The sequence below is a fragment of the Castor canadensis genome, chromosome 8 (assembly GCF_047511655.1).
Source record: "Castor canadensis chromosome 8, mCasCan1.hap1v2, whole genome shotgun sequence".
In the NCBI taxonomy this organism is placed as follows: Eukaryota; Metazoa; Chordata; class Mammalia; order Rodentia; family Castoridae; genus Castor; species Castor canadensis.
Genome location: NC_133393.1, coordinates 90,314,101 through 90,328,488, shown reverse-complemented (window position 1 = coordinate 90,328,488; position 14,388 = coordinate 90,314,101).

The window sequence follows — 14,388 nt, the reverse complement described above, 5'->3', positions numbered from 1 at the left end:
CTGTTTGGTTAAGGGACTTTAGGTGGACTCTTCCATGAGACCTGTCCAGAAACTTCCTCCAACCCCAGCCCTCTTTCTTCCCCAGTTTGCATGCCCTCCTAGCCCAGTCAAGCTAGTCACAGAGCCCCTTCCCCAACCCTCTTCATCAGCCCTTTCCCAGCCCCTTTCTGATCCTCATCCTTCCATTCCCTTTTCTTTTTGGGCAGGCAGAATCTCAGTCTGTCACTTCCCTACACACCTTTGACAAAAAAAGTTCAGGGAATAAAGGTACAGTTAAGAAGTTAACAAAGTATCTCTTCCCCTCATGGCCACCATTGAGCCTCCCACTCTGTCCTCTCTCCCATCCCCCAAAACACCTCCTCCTTTTAGGTAGTCCCTTAGAAACAGACAAATAAAATCTTTCCTGGTTTTAGGGCCTGTCTGTGAGGGAAGTCCAAGTTCATTTTCAAGTTAGACAAGGGAGCTGAGGGGGGTTGGTGAAGAGGTGGAGGAGTGTTTGTTGGGGGCTGGATTTGGCTTCCTTGCAGAGATCTAACAAAGGCCCCTTTTGGTCAGAAAGCCAACAAACCGAATGCTTGGAAAAGGTATTTATCACTTTCAATCATTTCCTCTATCTTTTAAAGTTTAGGTTTGGGGCTCCTAGAATGGAGGCAGACCAGTCACTTAAAAGGAAAAAGATTTCCAGTTACTTTAAAAGAAGTTGTGGAGTTGTGGATCCCAGTACATTTTCTGGGTCAAGGTAAACTGCTCAATCTCTCTCAAAGAATGGCTAAATATAAAAGGTGCAGCTGAAGGGCTGGACATTTTGTTTCCTCAGAGGCAAGGGACCCCCTGAAAACTATTAACCCAGAGTTTGGTGGGGTCCTAAGAGGTGTCAGATGGTGGAGAGAGTATGTATATTTGTGAGGAAGAGAAAAAATATAGTTGAAATGGATCACAGCCTAGCTCTTCCTATGACCAGACACCTTTTAGCAAAAACAAAAAAGATCGAGCAGAACACACACACAAAATTAAAGGACATTCAAAAGATGTGTCATCAAAAGAAAGAAATTTTAATTCCCCCTATCTCTAAAGAAGAGGGAAGAGGAGACTCAGGCTTAACTAAAGGGGGAAAGAAATCCTTTTCTGCTAAAATGACCAAACCTGGTTGGGTTTGCAAAGAGGCAAAAGAGAGCTGTGTGTCTGGGTACCTGGGGCAAGATTACTGCTGAGGAGATTCATTAAATTTTTCTAAAAGATCTAATTTGATGCAGTTTTGATGACTGGAGGGAAACTATCACTCTGATATCCTTGGGGTGGGATCTGTTAGACTTTCCCTCCCTCACTGTCTCCCTGTCAACCAAACTTACCTTTAAGGAAATTTAGGACTTTTTTTTTCTCTTAGCAGTGGTGTTTTTTTGCACTTGCTACAAAGCTGAGAGAATCTGAAGAACTAGAAAGGAGGATGGAGACTTTCTTATCTTCCTTCTCAGAGATAACTGCCAGATAAAATCTAACTTAGATAGAATTTGGAATTATCTTCCAAGGCATAGAGACAACCCCAGGCTCCTTGAACTGGATGGTCTTCAGCATTTCTAGGGAGCAGGATTATTGAGTTCTGGTGTTTGGATAGTGTGCATGCCAGTGAACTGTGTCACAGAGGATGTGTATTACACTTGTGTACCATTGATACACTTGTGGGTCATCTTTAACAGAGGTGTTGGTTGGGGTAGACTGAGGAGGTGCCATGAAAGGAGAGGAACCATGGTTAAGATGTGAGCCTGGAGAAGACCCTGTGAATCCACTACCCCTGCTCTCTCCCTCAGCTAAGCCAAATAAGCTTTATTTCCCATCAAACAGATGGAGGAAAGACCATTCTCAGTTTTTGTGAGACGTGATTCTTCAGGCACTCGGGGTATTCCTCTCCTACTTCAAGGCCTTGAGAAAATACTTTTTATTATAATTTATATTTGTGATTTAAAGCACTTGTAGCCCTCTTTTCAGTGCTTGGCTTATCAATGATTTCCCTCCAAAGAAGTAATGCAGATTTGATTTTTTTCTCTCATCTATTATAGGCCCATCATTTCCAGACAAGTATGCAACATATGCATTGTTAGTTGCTAAATATTAACGTAAGATATGTGCTCTCAGATACCCATATCCACATAATTAGGTAATCTTTTAAATATTTTTGTTTTTAAACATAGCATTTTCCTTGAATATGATAACAGGGGTCATGTTTAATTTAAAAAATTTACAGCCTTTAATTGTCACTATGTCCTTACTAAGATAGGGAGAAGGACGGTGTAATCATAGTTCTGTGGGAAAAGATAGGTGGAAAAGATAGGTTTTAGTACAGACATCTTTGTTAATCCATCTCCGTTTGTGGTTTTTTGTTTGTTTCTGATGCAGTTAGTTTTTAATCGTACAATGGTATTCAGACATCTGTAAGTGCAGAGGTTTTTTAAATTTTTTATTTTTTAAGAGAGAACAAAAGCACCAAACAGGTCTGAGGAAACCCAGGAGCAGCTCTACAGCATCAATTCTCAGATCTACTTTCCCTCCAGCTCTCACTTAGCGGAATTTCGCGTCTGAAAGCTATTTGCCATCTCTCCAAACTTGGCAGAATCTCAACTTTGGCATTCTTCATAATTTTCTTTCACGGATTTTGGGAGATTTGGGTCACTTCCGGAGCCTGGATGGAGATTGTGCTTAGCAGAGGAGTCTCCGCTGCCTAGTCGCCAGTAGCTAGCTCGGCGGCGCCAGCATCCAACTCCTTTCTTCGCTCTGGATTGCTCCCAAGACTTGGAGAGTTCCGGAGTTTATTTTAATATGCTGATTTTTTTTCAAACTTTTACACGTAGTAATTATTTAGCATTGTATTTCACTACCGCTGACCAGTTCAAGCTTGGTGAAAGGGGCTTCCACACAGGACAATAAATGGCCGACGCGAGAGGACAGGGGGATGAGTGCCCGCACTGGGAATCGCCCGCTCTTCTTTCCGGCACCAGAGCAAATCGAGCGAGGCAGGCACAATCACAAGCGTAATCCTGATTGATGCACTTGCGAGCATTGAATGCCATGGGCACCTATAGCTGAGCACACAGGTGGGAACATTTATTTGTAGGCTAGAACAAACTCCAGTGGGATTCCTGGAGCTCTGGGTGTGTGGTTAGATGTGCTCCCTGCCTTACCCAACTGCCTGGGCATTCATGGACTGCTGTGTGAACAGAACTGTTGGGAATTAGGTCCCTGTGCCTCCAGGGGCTCCAGGGCACACATCCTGGCAGCCAGTTTTGGTTGGCAAGATTCATTGTCAAGACCAAGAATCAGCTTTGCCTCCTTTCCTCACCCCCCTCTTTGCTGGTCCCCATGGACAGTGCACCTCCCAAATGGAATAAAAAATAATTTTAAAAAACTATTTTTCTTTTCTTCATGCCTAGTCTTGGAGTAGAGAAGTGATTAAATAATAATCACACCTATAACTATGTCTCAAAAAAGGTTGAGTGAATCTCTGGCTCAAAAAAGGAGGGGTGGTGGTTGGTGGAAAGGACTGGGGGCCAGAAGGACAGAAGCCATAGGAACAGACTTCTGCAAAGCTGGATAAATCCTAATGGTAAGGAAGGAAAAAAAATTATTCAGTCATTAAGAATCTTAGCGTTAATTTCTGTTTGGCTGTTTGACCTTTTGCCACAAAGAATACGCATTGAAATAACTTGCTCACATCTTATATAGAAATCCATGATGACAATGTCCACATATAGTTTGACATGTTTCAAATCTACTTCTAAACTTAGTGTGCTGCAGTTCTGCAAATGTCCTATATTCAGTCTTACCTTTAGAAGACTTTGAGCTTAAGCAGCAGGGGTAGGAGATCATAAACGGTGGTGATTTCTCCTTCCAAACATGGCCACTAAGAAATTGAACTCACTACCTTTCAAAGCTTAACCCCACCCTTGAAAAAAGTTTCCCAAATATTATTCATCCTGGGAAGAAAAAAGTCCAACCAATCCTGTCTCTTCCAAAGCTGAATGCTCCTTGCATTCTCTGAGCTATAGCCATTAGGGAAGTGGGCTCTTTGCCAGGTCCTGAAACATCCCCTTAGTCCCCATGTTGATTTTCCAGGGCTCATTTCTTAGGCTCTGAACCCAGCAGTCATCTCAGATGCCCTGCCCAGTGTGCCTGGAATACAGATCTGAATCTACCATAGCAAGTTGAGTTTTCACTTGAAGGCTCTATGGGGTGACACCCAAAGTTCACTCTGCAAGTGCGCATTTCATCATTCTGAAAAAAAATTGGAGCCCAAGTATTATTCCCAGCCAAGAAATATGTTTTTCATCAACATAAATAGAAAACCCTTGTTATCTTTCTCTGTTTTTGTCTATCTATTCATATACATACACACACATATATATCTTTATATAGTTCTACATACCTATGTATGTATACTATGGGTATATACTTTTATATATGCACATATGGATATATATCTATATACATACATGTATCTATATCCAGGCCAAGTCGATTTAGCTATATGCCTTTTATCAGAATAGAAACAATATCCTTGTAGGAATGGATGCCCCAGAAAGTCAGTCTCTGTCCGGGAAAATGAAGAAGACCTATTCCACCATCTCAGCAAATTCCACTAATCTTTGTTAATTTTCCTTTTTTCTCTCTCTCTTTCTCCTCCAGCAAAAATCATTAGAATTTGCCTTTTTGTAAATTATTCAAATTATCAAAAGGTAAGAAAGAGGAAGAGTTGGAATTAATCAAGAACTATGCTTGGAGGGTGTTTTAAAGCACACTGGCATATTGTCTCTTCACCCCCACCCTCAGGGGTGGCCTCAGGCTGGCTCTCCCTGACGGCCCCCACGCAGTGGAGCCTGGAGAGTGAGATCCACGCTGTTTGAACAAGGATTAGTAATAACTTCAGCATCTACCTTGGTTACATACACCTAGGACAGGGAGGACTTCTCCCGCCGCCCCCATCTCCTCCTTCCTTGATAGCTTCAGCTTCAGCTTCAAGCGTCAAAGATGCAGGGGAGAGTGTCTGACTCAAGGGGCAAAAAGGTGCCCTCCGCCACAGAGCTAACTCAATGTGCAGGCTCATTCTGAGGGGAAAAGTCAGTAGGGTCAAAGTCTTACTCTACGTCTCACTGCAGAGATTTCTCATATCGCTTAATTTTTTTTTTTTTTCCTCGCCCAGGATTGCTCAGAGGGCTCAGGAATAATTGCCTTCCTAATTCTTCAGAAGCTTTGTATTCTGCCTCGGAAAACTGAAGGCCTCCTCCTCCAGCCGAAATCAGGCGGAGGGGATGGCAGGCGCTGTGCGGAGACCTGCTCGCTCTGCCCGCGTGCGCTGGACTAGCGCTTTCCGGGCCAGTTATTGGTAGGGTGCGAGCGGTGGTACATAGACTTTTCCTCCATTCCGCTCAAGGGGATCTGGCTCCAGGGATTCTTCATCAAGCTTCCGGCAGGGAGCCGGGGGAACTTGTCTGCCTCGGAGGGAACTCCAGACTGTTTGCACAGTCTAGAAACGAAGGTCCCTTCGCTGGCAGTCTAGGACAGGGCGACCCTTATTTTTTCAACTTGAATCAAACGAAATCTGCATCAGTCACGAACCTCAGCTCCCAGACCAGGAGGCGCCTGCCTGTCCACGTCTTTGTTTTTTTGAAGGGAATACATTTAAAAGGAAGAAAAAAAATTCAATCGAGGGAGAAACTTTTATTTTCAAACATTTCTAGCGGAATTTGTATGTGTTGGCGCCACGCGAGGGCCTGGCATCTACCCAGCACCTCCATGCCCTCCCCGAGAGCTGGGTCCTGCAACGTCTTCTCTTGAGGTGGCGGGGGAGTCACTTCCCTCAATCAGGATCCCGACACCCACTGACCACGAAAGCAGATTTTCATGAGCCGCGGCCCCCTTTCCAGGCGGCGTGGGAGCCGCGGTCCCCTTAAACTCGGCTCCCATCGCCATACTGGGCACAGAGCTGGTCCCCCAAAACCTTCTTTGCTTTGGGGCTCTGCTTTCTTGTAGTTGGCCATAAAGAACTGAAGGAGTAAATTAAGGGGTTACTGACTCCTGCAGCCTTCAAAGATCGCACTTTGCAGTGTTGTAACCCTCGGAGCTGCATACACCAAAGGGCTCTTCGCGGGGGAGGAGGAGTGTCCTTCTCCATGAAGGCATTGGAGAAGAGGGGAGTAAATGTCTATACTAACGGACTATTTCTTCCCCAAATCCTTTTCATTCACAAAGGAAGGCTTGGCTGCACTTTTCTTTAGAATTTGACGGATCTTCTCCCGTTTTATTTTTCCAGCATGCATTCCAAATGGTCACAAAAAAAGGGAGCAGGGGAGGATGCTTAAAACAAAACAGGAAAATGTTCACTTCAGACAGACGTGAATAAAGTAGTGAGTGTCGCTGCCGAACTGTACATCTGGGGAAAGATGGAGACACCCTTTTATTTCTAATAGCGAGCTAGAGGCCTGGAATATAGGTAACAGGGGGGATAGAGTTGCTGAAAGCTTTGCCTTCTGTGACCAGTCCTCCGAAGCTGGTGCGCTCACTACCACCAGAGAGAATCAAAGGAAGCAGTTTTTTGTTTTGTTTGTTTTTAACTGTAAATAGTCAAACTCTTCTTGTAATGACCTCATTCAATCAGATTGTCTTCTAATCCAACCAGAATGAGGAACTTTGAAAAAAATTAAATCCAGTTCTGGAATTAATTTCTTGTAAAATATGCTTATTTTATTTAGGGTTGGGAGTCAGACAATTCTGCTTTCGTGGATATTATTGGCTTCTGTGTCCAGTGGCAAATTTTACTGTTTTTTCCCTCAGTAGCAAAAAGGATTTTTTAAAGGACTATGTCCATTTCTAGCCTCCCCAAGTATCCCATACAGCTTCATTACACAGAGACTAAATGTCCCACTGAAGAAAGGGACAGTCTATTGCAAGTGGAAGGTCTCAGGAGTCCAGATGTAGGAGCCCATGTCTATCTTTATGGGGCAGATAATTATGGCCAACTTTCTCTTGGTCTTTCCAGAAGTCCTGTTCTTTCTCCCCCAATATCCCCTTTACTCCCTACCATCCATCAACACACATCATCTAGAGAAAAGTCCCTTTGGTAAATAATGACTTTCCTTTGAAGAAAGAAGTCTTCTTACAAGCATGCTCTTACAGCCATTGGCGCACTGGTACTCCATGAGGATCTCTGAGGTGGGTCTCAACTGCTACTTCCAAATCATCTCCTGGGCCCACATCTGACTACATTTCCCAGATTTCTTTGCAGCTTGTTGTGGCCATGTGACTGAGTTCTAGTCAATGGAATATTGACTAGATTTGATTTACATTTCCTGGCCAAAGCTTTTAATGAGTGGGTGTGTCCCCATTCGTCTCTACTGTGCCTGTCTTCTCTATTAAGATGCAGACTGGGCTGCATGCTTGTACAATTACTCTTGTGTAGACACAAGACGGGAAGATCCTGGATCACTGGATCACATGTAGAGGAGAGCTGACCACTAGTAAGAATCACCCTTCCAAGTCTTTTCCTGAAGGAGGGATGACTTTCTATTGTGTTTGAGACACTGAACATCTTGGACTTTATTATCACATTCCAGTACATTCCACACTAACATATCCTCTTTAAAAGACAAAATAGTGCTTAATATTTGTCTTTTATCACCTTTATAAATATCATGAATATTAGGTAACCTCTTGGCCCTTGTATTAAGATTCCAGGAAGCCCCAGGACTCTTCTGCCTGCTGTTAGATAACAGTCCTATAACAACATCAAGTTACACACACAATGTCAAATCTGTATTTAGAATGTCTTGTCTATTGTATCTTCAAGATTCTGAACTTGGTTTAATGTGAAATCTTCTCCCTTCTCTAGCTCAGGACTGTTCCACCTTAGATGCCTGTAAAGGGAAAGCAGATTGATCCTGGCTTTTCTATATTTTAAGTTTGTTTCTCTGTTCCCATCCTCAGCTGCTGTTTCAGGCCCACTAGGGATTCAAGTGATGAAGAGAGTGGGGGACTAGCTCAAACAATTTTTTTTTTAGTGATTTTGGGTTGTGAAGACAAACCAACTAGTTCAGGGCTACTGTAGTAGAAACTACACAGAAACAAATGAAGTAGTATTTTGGCAATTTATTGCTTAACATGTGGACAGAACTATACCTCTGGACAATTTAGGACTTTCAGTAGATTCTCTGAATTACTCAGTTTGGTGCATTTCCAAATTTAAGTAAAGAACTAACATTCATTTCACTAGATTGTATGGGACTCAATTATATCAGGTGATCACTTGCAAAGGTGGCTGGTATAAAGCATTTTCTTAGGTGATGAGGTAAAATTGAATTGGCTCACCCAAATTTCCCCCATCTCCTTCCCTAGATTATATAGACTAGTCTCACTTAAAAGAAATGAGCTCTTGTTTGTTGTCTCCTGCCAGCTCTGGAAACAGAGCAGCCTCTTCCCTGAAGTTTTATTTTTCATTCTGTTTATTCTGTTATGGAAATCAAAGCAGCTGTCTTATAGTCAGGCTGCTTGCCAGACTCTCTGGCACTTTTGAGACACTGGCATCTCTCTTTATAATGAGTGCCAAGCTTTAGGGTCACCAGGTGCAGAGAAGGCCTGTCAACTACAGCATGCCAAGTGGAGAAGAGAAGTTTTAATGATGCTGTTAATTTTGTCCATGTGAGATGTTAGGGCTATCTATGGACTGACAAAGGAAAACTTCAGTCCTTCACTTGGGTTATTTCCAAATATCCAGATATGTGATAGCAAATGGATGTGTTAACAACACAACATTTTCTTCCTCCTTACAACTCATTGGCTGGCATTACATAGACCCTTCTCCTACATGCAGGCTATTGAATGACACCTGCACCTGAAGCTGAACAAGAGGAAGAGCTGTCAAGTAGGCTATGGACAAACAAAAAGCATTTAAATCTGTGGCTAAAATTAATCTAGACTTGAAAACCTGCTTTACATTATGAGCCAGGATGGATTTCTAATGTCCCTAGTTAACAGCTCAATCCATCAGGAAGTTAGTTATTCTGATCTTTGGAAAGAAGGTAGACAGCACTGACGATTGAATCATACAACCATGGATGACCACATGGCACATTCTGTGGATTATTTTCATCACTTTTAATAGTATTTAGTGTGTTGTATTCATTATCATGGGAACCACAGAAATGGAAAGGAATTAATATTCAAAAAGAGAGGTGGTGGGTCCATGTAATAAACATATTATTTGGTGTGGGCTGGTCCACAATGGAATGGGAACTGAAGAGGGTGACATTCATCCCCTTTGTGTAGCACTTTGAATAGTAGACCTTTTATCATTTACTTGAGCAGAAATGAGTAGGTACTAGACAAGATGTCCAAGATGACCTCTTGAAGAATCTTTTTTTTTTTTTTTTGCCTTTGGCTTCCATAATTTCTTGACAACAGCTGTACCTGTAAAATGTGTCGGATTCAGTAGCAGGGTCAGGGGCTGCTGTCACTTGGTAGACTTCAACAACATGACCCTGGCAAAGACTTTGGAATAAAAACATCAGGAAAATAAATACTCAATGCTCCATAGCCAGAGGACCGGCTGGGAGCTGTCAGGTTGAAATACTAGTCTATTTGGGAAGGGAAGGAAAAGGAGCAAGGCCTCCGACACAACTCTGCCTCCTGGAAAATACCCCTCCAACAGCAGGGCTGATGCCAAACACATCAAAATAATTAAGAAAAGAGATAGAAGAAATATTAGGCTGTGCTTCTACTCCAGCCAATCTGTCAATCAACACACTGTCAGGAACAGGACATTGCCTGGGTGGGGGAGGGGAGCACTAGGAATAAGAGATTAGGCCAACCCCTGCTTGTGGGGAGGGAGATGAGAATAGATCAGAACCCAGACATAAAGACATGTGATCAGGCAAAGGAACAAGGGAGGTGAGGGACATGAATGCAGGGGAAGAAGAGTGGGAGTTGCAGCAGAGACTGGAAGAGTCAGACAAGGTAGTGATCCTTACAGAGGGGAGGGTCTCAGAGTGGGGGGAAGAACAAATGGGAAAAGATGTACCCCAGTTTGGGCAATGATTTGTGCAGCTTGGGGACTGGAGAGGACATAGTACATGTTGGTGAAGAGAGTACAGGAGTCTGTCTGAGAAGAAATCGTATCAGAGAATGAGAAAAGAGAATGGGAAGATGAGGAATTGTAAATTTGTTAGAATGAGATGAACCACAAAGGAATTTTTTGAAAAAAAGTGTTGACAGAAGAAGGTTTTGCTCTGTCTACCCTTTAGAAAGGAGGAAAAGTCTAAGCAGATGATAGTGATGAAGTCATCTCTGATCAGCTGTATAGAGCAAACAGAAAAAGCAGGTTATCACTCGTTCTAGCCTGAAGTGGCAATAATCAGGCCAGCTATAGCAGAGGTATCCAGGGAAGAGCTGGAGAATGTGTGTCTCCAGGTGTGTGTGTCTTTATGTGTGTGTGTGTGTGTGTGTGTGTGTGTGTGTGTGTGTCTTTATATGCTGTGATTGTGCTTCTTCTTGAGCATTTACAAAGGTATGCAAACAGCTCGGCATGGTGGTACACACTCTTAATCCCAGCTACTCAGAGGCAGAGGCAGGAGGATTGTGAGTTCTAAGGAAGCCTTGGCAAAGTTAATGAGCCCCTATCTCAAAAACAAAATAAAAACAAAAGGACTGGGGGGCAAGAGCACTTGCCTAGCATGCACAGGACCCTGAGTTCAGTCCCTATTATCACAATTTATTATTTTTTTTTCAAAAGATACACCAAAAACAGTGCCCTGTGTTAGTCAATAGCCTGATAATAGGGTATGAGTAGTCTACACCTCATGGAAAACATTATACTGGTCCCTCTACACCAGACACATCTACATGCACAGGCAGATCTTGAATAATACTCATGTAGATATTGGAAACACACATATATGAAGATACATCATTTTGTTTATTTGTTCATTTGTTTGTTGCAGTACTGGAGATCAAACCCAGGACCTCGTGCATGCCAGTCAAATGCTCTACCACTGAGCCACACCCTCAGTCTCCAGTTCAGTTCTAATGGAAAAACTCCAAATGTATGTATTTTTGACCTTGTAAAGACTAAGGACTTAATGTCTGGAGATTTTGTCTTTCAGTACCTGAGTTGGTGTCATATAGACAGTGAACCCAGTGATGAACACTCCTATGGTTTCTTTCATCTGGTATACCCAAATACTGAAAATGTGTTTTTTGATTATGAGTATACTTTCCCAATGTCAAAACAATGGGATGATTTAGTTAAGTTAGTATAAAAATCATGTACACGTACATTGATCACTTGGCATTGGGTAGTCAAAACAATGATTTTAACTTTCTTTTTTTTTTTTTGGTAGTACTGGAGTTTCAATTCTGGGCCTCATGCTCGCTCTATATGTACTCTACCACTTGAGTCATGCTCCACTCCTCTTCCCTTGGGATCCCCCTCTCTTTTATCAATTTAAGCACATTCCCTCAATGTCTATATTATGGTTGTGTTATGTCTACCTCCCACCTCTCCCTAAGAGGTACTTGGGTGGGCCCAGTGGCTCACACCTGTAATCCTAGCTACTTGGGAGGCAGAGATTGGAAGGATCTCAGCTCCAGGTCAGCCCAGGGAAATAGTTTTTGAGACCCCCCCCCCATCTCCAAAATAAGCAGAGCAAAATGGACTGGAGGTGTGGCTCCAGTGGTATAGTGCCTGTTTTGCAAATGTGAAGTCCTGAGTTCAAGTTCAATCCCCAATCCTCCTAACCCCCAGAAAAAGAGGTACTTAGGCACTCTCCTCCCTGGATCTCTCTCTACCCTCACCCCCAACATCCAGCAAGAAGATTAGGTCACGACTTTCCTGGAGCCCCATTCTGAAAGCCTACTAGAATGTAGAAGTATACCTCAGTGTTCTATGTGTGTGTCACAGAATAGACAGACCATCAAATATATCATATTCTCTCTTAGAGGCTCTTGCTAGAGCATTGGCACTGGTCACAATATTCCACTGGGAGGAAAATAAGTCTGCAGCTGGTAAACTTCATCCTGAATGTCAACAGGGGCCTCATCCCATATTGTCGCAGCCTGAGATAGCCTATATCTCAAAGCCAAGCCTGGCTGTGATTACTTAGCATTTATATAGCACTTTATCTGGCTTCTATATGTCAACATCATTAATGGGTGATAACTCACCAGGAGTTACAGCCAAGAAAAAAAAAACCGCACCAAAAAAGAGGAAAAAGGGAAAGCTTAAAAGATCTGAGTAATTTCAAAGGGGTTTGTGGTTAGTAATGGGGAGGGGTAAATATGCTATTTAAAGAGGTCAAGGAAAGCTCTTTTGTCTCTGCCCCATGAAGAGGAGTAGCTGATGATATAAAAGGAGAGAATAGGCTCAGAACTAAGGAAGAAAAAGCCTGCCAGTGAGACTCACTAAGCTTAAAAGTTTGTCTTCTACCACACCTTAGATCCTAGGGAAATCACCATCCTGCAAAGATTATGAGTAATTGTTGGAGGGTAGTTCTGTCTAGAGCAATGGGATCAACAAGATGCCTTTTTAAAGTGGCTTCCAGACCCAGAAGAGTGTTTTTAAGAATAGAATATTCAGAAATTCACCAATGTTTTACTGTGATGTTTTGGTAAAATACAAGTTAATTCAAATCTTTTGCTATGGTAGAAGAGGATGTAATCATTCAGTTAGTTGGAAGTATGCAAAAAAACACTGTAGTATCAGGAAATTGAAAGGAGCAAGAACACCTAACTGTAGTGCAATACTAAGGGAATGGGTTCAGGAGACAAACGATCCCAGTTTGAATCTTGGTTCCACCACTTATTATTTCTGTGAATTTGGAAAAATTAGCTAACAAATATTCTCATTTGTTAAATGGAAATTTTTAGCACATAGTAATAAGATGGACTTTCACTTCAAGCATTATAGCAAACAAAAATGCACTTAGAATTGCTGGATAAAATAAAAAACCTTTCTTTACATGTATAGCTGAACTTGCCAGGTCCCTGGGAACCAAAAATCAGAGGAGGACTGAAAACCTGAATGGTAAATGTGGGAACAGAGCCTGGAGCTTCCCCGAGTGTGTTTGCAGATGACTGCTGATCTTGATGTAGGAAAAGGGATCAAGATTTAGCCCAAATATCGAGTAGGAAAAAAAATCTGCCCACTTGTAAAGATAGAAGATGAAGAAACTTTTATCTACCTTGGTCCAGGTTCTGAACTGGCAAAGAACTTCAACATATGGAAAAACATTCTCCTATGATTTTCTTTGTCTTCTTTGATGCCAATCTTGGGCTCAAATTTATATAAGATGTATGGTATTGGAATTCCTCAACTGAGAGATTAAAATTAAAAGTGATCCCAGGCTGGGGCTGGTGGAGTGGCTCAAGTGGTAGAGCACCTGCCTAGCAAGTGTAAGGCCCTGAGTTCAAATACAGGTGCTACCAAAAACAAGGGAGGGGGTATTCCCCCAGCTATATTGCCTGTTAGAAGCATATTTGAAAACAGGATATTTCCTACAATTACTGTTGGTTAGGTAGCTCTTTTGATGTATTTGTCATTACTTGGTTATATATATCAAAATTAACAGAATACATGCCAGTGTCTTTGAAAAGGTCCTGGAGATCATATGGAGCACTCTTGTAGAGAAATATGGCATTACTAGTGGCATGGAAGAGCCAAAGTGGTGTGGGAAAATGTGAAGTTTTAAAGCCATTCAAAAGAATTTAATTCTGAATGTGAAAAATTGTAGGATATCCTAATTTATTTCACCTATTTATTTCACCTTTTAAAATAAATATCCAGAACTAACAAATTATAAACCTGTATCTAAAGTCTAAAATGGCTTTTTAAGTGAATAGGGAAAAATTCCATGCATCAAGAGTTTCTTGGTTAGAGGCATGGTTCAAATAACAGAGCGCCTGCCTAGCAAGCGTGAAGCCCTGAGTGCAAACTCCAGTAGTGCCAAAAAGAAGAAAAAAAGAAAAGAGCACTCCTCATAGTTCAATTGCAGCAATGTCTTTCGTAGAGTCAGTAAAATAATGGTACTTCTTACCTTCGATAGCATCTTAGATTATGTGAAGTACACCAGTTATATCAGTCAGTATTTGGGATTGAAAAGAAATCTCTTTAGGTTTCTTAAACAAGAAAGAATCAGGGAACTAAGTGCTTATAAATCATCGGGTTTGGAAGAGTGAAGACAGAGTCTACTTATTGTCATTGTCACACTTGCCTTTCATATTGGCAAAGACAGATGCAGCATGATAAGTATCAGAAAGCTGGCACCTACCTTACTTCTGCCTGGTAAAACTTTTTTTGGTGGAACCTTTCTTGCATACAAAATCTGAAAAATATGGGGAAGTATTAGCTTGTTTTGC